This window comes from Artemia sp. Qi Xiang Cuo, chromosome 19 (genome assembly GCF_049724085.1).
Source record: "Artemia sp. Qi Xiang Cuo chromosome 19, ASM4972408v1, whole genome shotgun sequence".
In the NCBI taxonomy this organism is placed as follows: Eukaryota; Metazoa; Arthropoda; class Branchiopoda; order Anostraca; family Artemiidae; genus Artemia; species Artemia sp. Qi Xiang Cuo.
The window spans coordinates 50233710-50240329 of record NC_142812.1 but is presented as its reverse complement, the minus strand read 5'-3'; positions in this window follow the sequence as shown (position 1 = coordinate 50240329).

Sequence of the window (6620 nt, the reverse complement as noted above, 5' to 3'; positions counted from 1 at the left end):
GTCAAGAGTAGGGGAGGGTGGGGTTGGTTCGGACAAAATTTTTTGGTTGGGTGCAGCTTCTGTCCCAATCAGTATCCATCTTCCGTTTTCATCTTAAAAGAAAGATATTGTGTCCAAGATTTGTCAGGAATTTTGGTAGACTTTTATCTTTCGTCTTTAGACAAAAAAATCCAACAATGAAAAAAAAATAATTGTCCGAAGCTACCCCACGGTGTGGGGTGGGTTCGGACATGGTGTGGGGTTACTTCGGACAGCAGTAATATGGGTTCGGCAACCTCACAGATTAAAGAAAAAAACGCCATTTACTGAAAATTTGAATATTTATAAAAGTAAAACAAGTAAAATGAAAGTTGAAGAAAAAAAAATCAAGTGATTTGAACCAAAGCTCACAGGAGCTCTATCTCACGTTGTAGCTGCTGAGATCACATTGAAAAGTGAGTCCTCGCTTTGTCCGTTCAGTCCCTCCAGTGGCAGTTGGTGATGGAAGAGAAAGAACAATGTCGTTTGAAAAGACGAAGGCTTTGTCCTCAATATCCGGAAAAATGAACCGTGCTCCATTTCTGCGAAGGAACAAGACTTCTAGATCGCTTCTAGTTTTTCCTTTTATCTGGGCAACGTAGAAGATATCCGACTTCTTCGATTTGCCCAATTTGAATTTTACCAGAACATAGCTATCCGTTTGAGCTTGGTCAATATCAAAAGGCTCAAGGTCCTCTTCTACGTCTCCACAGTGAAAAGACTCGTCGCTTGAGGAGTCGCTCGGGACAACAGGTTCAGAAAGAGTCTCCGCCTCATCGGTTCCATCGTCTTCGTTAGGCTTGCGGACCGTGCTGTTCTTACGTTTCTTTCTAGATGGCGTCGGCTTGGCCTTCTTTTCCTTTTTAGCTACGATCTCTTCTTTCTCAGGGGTGTCAGTGAGAATACGGGTCCTCCCTCTGTTGCGATTCCCACGTCCCGGAACAGTAACAGCCCCCACTCGCGGAAAAGGTCTTACTTCTTCGGGTGACCTTATGAAAGAAGAAATTGGTGGTCCAGCTTCGGAGTTGGCTTGCGACGAGGGGCTCCGTGAACTGGTTGTTTGGTCTAGCGGCCTATCCGTCACAAAGGATGGGGCAAAAGCTCCCTCTGGGAATACATCGCGATTGAATGGAAAGATTCCAGCTGCTCGAAACGCAGAGACTATGTTGGATGCACTGAACTTCTCCAGGAAAGGAACCCTGCTGAGTGAGGCTACTTCATAAATTGAAATGCGCTGTCCGGGATGCAACTGCAGCCATTCATTGAAGCGCTCTTTCAGTGCACCCTTGAAAGGAGAAAGCACTCCTACGTCAAGTGGCTGAAGCTTGTGGGAGCAGTGGGGTGGGACTGTCAACAGTGTCACGTCATTTTGCTTACAGTGTTCGATCACACGTACATCCAGATGGCTATCATGGTTGTCCATGAGCAGTAGGATGGGAGTCTCTTCATCTGGCTTGGTTATTTTCGTGAAGTGTCGCATAGCCTCCAAGAACAAGTCGCCGTTGACCCAGCCACTAGGGTGCGCAAGCCAAAGGCAACCAGGAGGGCCTTCGTTTGTCATTCTAGGTATGAAATTCACTCGCGGAAAAATGAAGACCAGTGGAATAGTCGCTCCAGACGCACTGGCGAAACATACAGCAGTCACGTTTTGACCTCTTTCTGCAGACACAGTCTGACCAACCTCTTTTTGTCCAGTTGGTGCTAGGACTTTCGATGGTGGAAGCACGGTGACTATACCTGTCTCTTCAACGTTCCAGATGCGATCAGCCGTCAGTTTGGCTCCAAACCTTCCATAGACATCAAGTAGCTTGTCAAAAAACGTCTGAACGACAGTTGTGTTGAAACGGGAGGCTCTTGCTTGACTTCTGGATTCCTCACCGAGATGTCGGAATTCCGTTTCAGAAATGCAAGAAGCCAGTTCTTTTACGCTGATTCATTGATACGCCAGTTTTCCGGTCCAGAAATGTTATTCAGATGGGCGTAAGAGTAAGCAAATTTTCGTGCTTCAGTTGTTGTCAATCCATGGTTCATTCTCGAACAAGTGCGAAAGTAGTCGGCTAGTTTTCGCTCGTGTTCGCTTTCAAAAACTTGCCTGTTATGTTTTGGTCTCGTCGGGAAGTTTATCTGTATTGGCCCAGGCTCTTCGTTGACACTTTTATCCGCTTCTCCTGTCTGCGGCCTCGAGCGCCTGACATAGTCCAGTAGCGTGGACTTCTTTATGCCGAAGTTTTCTGCAATTTGTCTCAATGTTCCTTCCTTTTACAGATAAGCCCCAACTGCTTTCTTCATGTTTTCTAGGTTAACGGGAGGGTCTTGTCGCTTCCTTTTGTATGATCGAAGCATTCTGAAAGAAACTGTTTTTAGTAACAAGTAATGAAATGCATATTAACAGGTACACGATGTGAAAAAAAGAGGAAAAGTTGGAAATTCTGACCACAAAAAGAGTCTGGGGTGGGTTCAGACAATGTCCGAATCCACCCCACTACCGTTGTCCGAAGCAACCCCACCCGCGATAAAAAGTCTGAAACCTCACTGACGCTGTAACTACTATAGATGCCGCCAAAAACTAAAATTTAAACAACTTAGCAATGCCATAGTTAAACGCTGCATCAGTCAGCAAAATTCAATGACTAGTAATAACGGCCAAATAAAATCACAAACAAAGAAAGATACAGGACGCCACACCAACCTTTTTTCGGTTTTTCTCAAATATTTCAAAAACGATTGCACGTGTGATAACCAAACTACATACTCAAGTAGGGTACTAGATGGCGCGTCTATGGTATTTTTCTTGGTGAATTTTAGAGGGCGTTGTAGGAAGAGAGGCTCTTTTCCAGACTCACCCCGTGTCCGAACCAACCCCACTCTCCCCTACTGCCACTTTGGTGAGTCGGAATGTTCACTACTTGTTTCCTATCCAAAACGTTTGAGACCCACTGACGATTGGTCTGATTGAAATCGCCAGCAATCACAAACGCAGGGGAAGTGTACTTTTGGCGCATTCTGTCGACGAACACTTGTATGTGCTCAATAAGTTCTTTTCTGTTCCCAGCGCTTTCTGGATAGTACACTGACGCAACTATTAAGCAGGATAATCTTCGTGACAGATGCGCCGGTCTGCACTCCACCCACACAATCTTATGGCTCGAATCATTGGGGCTACTTAACAGTTTTGATGGTAGGTCGTCACGTATATAAAGTCCTACGCCACCTCCGCGACGGTCAATGCCTCGGTCACGTCGAGTGTTGAGGTCGTTTCTGTAACCTTTAATCCGTGCAGTCTCCTCAGTAATGTCCTAACACTCGCTGATAATTACAATGGGTACGTTATTCTGCTTAATTAACACCTCCAGCTCGTCCATTTTATTGTTCAAAGATCGAGCGTTACACATTAGCATATTCGGAAGTTTGCATTTTGCTGAGAATCGCTCCGGACACAAATTTGTAGCTTCGTTCTTTACGCTATATTTTAACTCTTCGTCGCAACTCTACTTTTTAGAACGATAAAAACTTTAGCGTAAGGAGCGGGGCGTTGAGGAGGGGACGACCTCTTTCATATACGGAATAATTTCTGTTCGTATTAAGTTTTAATGTCGCACCTTACTTGCAGTTAAAAAACTTGTTTTTTTTAATTTAATATCTGAACGTTTTTCAACTAATACAGGTTCGAATTTGGTTCACTATACATGAAAAATTAAAACAAATTTGCAAATTAATTTTGGCAAAATTATTCCGTATATGAACGGTTGCCCCCTTCTGAATACCTTGCTCTTTACGCCAAAGATGTTAGCACTTCAAAAAAAGCTTCCCATTGTAATTAAACGGCCCCCGTGTTTCAGATTTAGTAATCAGCCAACTACTACTACTACTAACAATTCACCGCAGCACCAAACCGCCTGAGGCGAACACAGCTACGCACGCTCCTACTCCATCCCAATCTATTCATAGCCTCCCTTTTTATACCCGCCCACTAAGTTCCCATTTCCTTTAAAGCTTTCTTTATGACGTTTCCTCCCACCCCAGACGGGGACGACCTTTCCGTTTAGCCCTAGATGGTTGGCCAAAAAGAACAATCTTCGGCAATCTGTCAACCTTCATCCGCACAACATGCCTTATCCACCTCAAACTTTCATTCATTATAGACCTAGAAAGCGTTATTGAAACAGATTTTTTGTCTAGCCTGTTGTTTGAAATACGGTCAGTCAGCCGGGTGCCCAGAACAATCCTTAAGCAATTTCTCTGGAAAACATCTAGCAAATCTTCATCCACTTTTCGGAGCGTCCATGCTTCAGAGCCATATTTGACCACTGTCATCACTGTAGCTTCTAATATTCTAATGTTGGTTTGCAGACTTATCTTCCTATTCTTCCAAACTTTTTTTAACTGTGAAAAAACACCCTGAGCCCTGGCTACTCTACTTTTACCATCTTCACTGCTCCCACTGTCTTTACTAATAATACTAGCAAGGTAAGTGAAGCTGCCCACCTGATCAATCTTTTCGTTAGCCACGTCACCTTTTCCTCTTCACTTGTTCCTAGATTTATTGACTTAGTCTTCCTAACATTAATTTTCAAACCAATACTAGCACCCTGAACTCGCAAAACCTCTAAAACTTCATTCAATTTGCTCACACTTTCATCTAGGATGCTTAAATCATCAGCATAATCCAAGTCCAGGAGAATTTTTCCTCCCCATTTGATTCCGTGGTCTCCCATTGCCTTTCCTGTGCTCCTTAAAACAAAGTCCATCAAAATAATCCATATAAAGGGGGATAGAACACAATCCTGATTAACTCCTGATTTAATACAAAACCAGCTGCTAACCTCATTTCCCACCTTAACCGCAGCAGTGTTATTCTCGTACATAGCACTAATCACTTTAATGTATTTGTCTGGTATACCATACAAGGATAAAACCTTTACTAAAGCTCCTCTATCAACAGAATCAAACGCTTGCTCATAATCTATAAAACTGAGGACCAAAGGTGTTTGAAAACTTAGGCACTTCTCAATTATTAGCCTAAGGGTGAAAATTTGGTCAACACATCCTGTACTCTTTCTAAAACCGCACCGCTCTTCTCTTAAAACTTTGTCTACGGCATCTCTCAGTCTAAAAAGTATCATATTACTAAGCAATTTGCTACCTAAAGACACCAGACAAATGCCTCGATAATTATCACAGTCACTCTTATAACTTTTCTTATAAAATGGCTTAGTTAAGGTTTCCCGAAAAACCTTAGGTACTTCTCCTTTTTCAAAAATCACATTCATAATCTTAAGTAACTTATTTTTAACCTCAGAGCCACCATATTTAAGAAACTAATTTACCACACTATCAGCACCTGGAGCCTTATTTTTTTTTAATCCTTTTAGTACTGTCGCTAATTCTTCCTCACAAAACAAATCTTCCTTTACATCCAAGGTATCAAAAACTTTTTCATTTTCCTCTATATTTTTTCCTGCAACTTTATCTCGGTTCAGCAAGTTCTCAAAATGTTCGGCCCATCTCGCTTTAGCTTTTTCCTTATCGCTAATTGCCACCCCATTCCTATCTTTAACTGGGACAAGTCCGGATTGACTACTACCTCTCAATTTGTTAACGTGCCAGTACAATATTTTACTATTATGGCATCTAGCTGCATTTTCTAAATCCTCGGTAATTTTATCCATGGCCTCCACTTCACACCTCCTTAGTTCATATTTCAATGCTTTCTCCACTTTCTTTACATTTCTTTTGTTTTCATACGATCTATCACTCAGATAATTCTTGTACAAGTCCTTTCTCCTTTCCATTAAACATAAAGTTTTTTCACTAATATTCTTAGCTGCAGTTCTAGCTTTCTTCCCTAATACACCTTCAGCAATTTCACAAATTATTTTTCTAAAATTATTCCAACCATCTTCCACATTATCAAATTTTAAACTCTCAAGTTTAGTATTCAACTGTTCCTGGAAAATTTCTCTCAAATTCTCATCCTGGAGTCTACTAACATCATAACTTCCCGGGAGGTAATTACCCTTCCGATATTTCAGCTTTAAATTAACCCTTGACACTACTAGATGGTGATCTTTACTTTTAACATCAATAACAGCACTTCTATATACCCTAATATCTTGTATTGATCCTGTCAGTCTTTGGTTTATTATAACATAATCAATAAGATTAGGTGTCTTACCATCACGTGAATACAATGTTAACTTATGAGCCATTTTATGACCAAACACCGTATTGGTTATAACTAGATTGTTATACCTACAAATTTGCAAAATTCTGTATCCATTACTGTTTTCTTTTCCTACTTTTCCATTACTGTTTTCCTACCTCAGCCAAACTTTAGCGTAAAGAGTAAGGTATTGAGGAGGGAACAACCCATCAAATATGGGATAATTTCTGTTCGTTTTTCAAATAATACAAGTAAATCTGACTCACCCTCTATTAAATATACGAATCCCCCTCGCGGAAAACTCATCCGTGGAAAATTCGTCCAACGTAAAGTGCACCTGCCCCCCGTCAAATTCCCTCCTGACAGTTTCATCTTCGCTGAGAACCCCCCTCCCTATAAATTACTTGGGGACAATTCAGCGTGGAAATTTGGTTTTCAG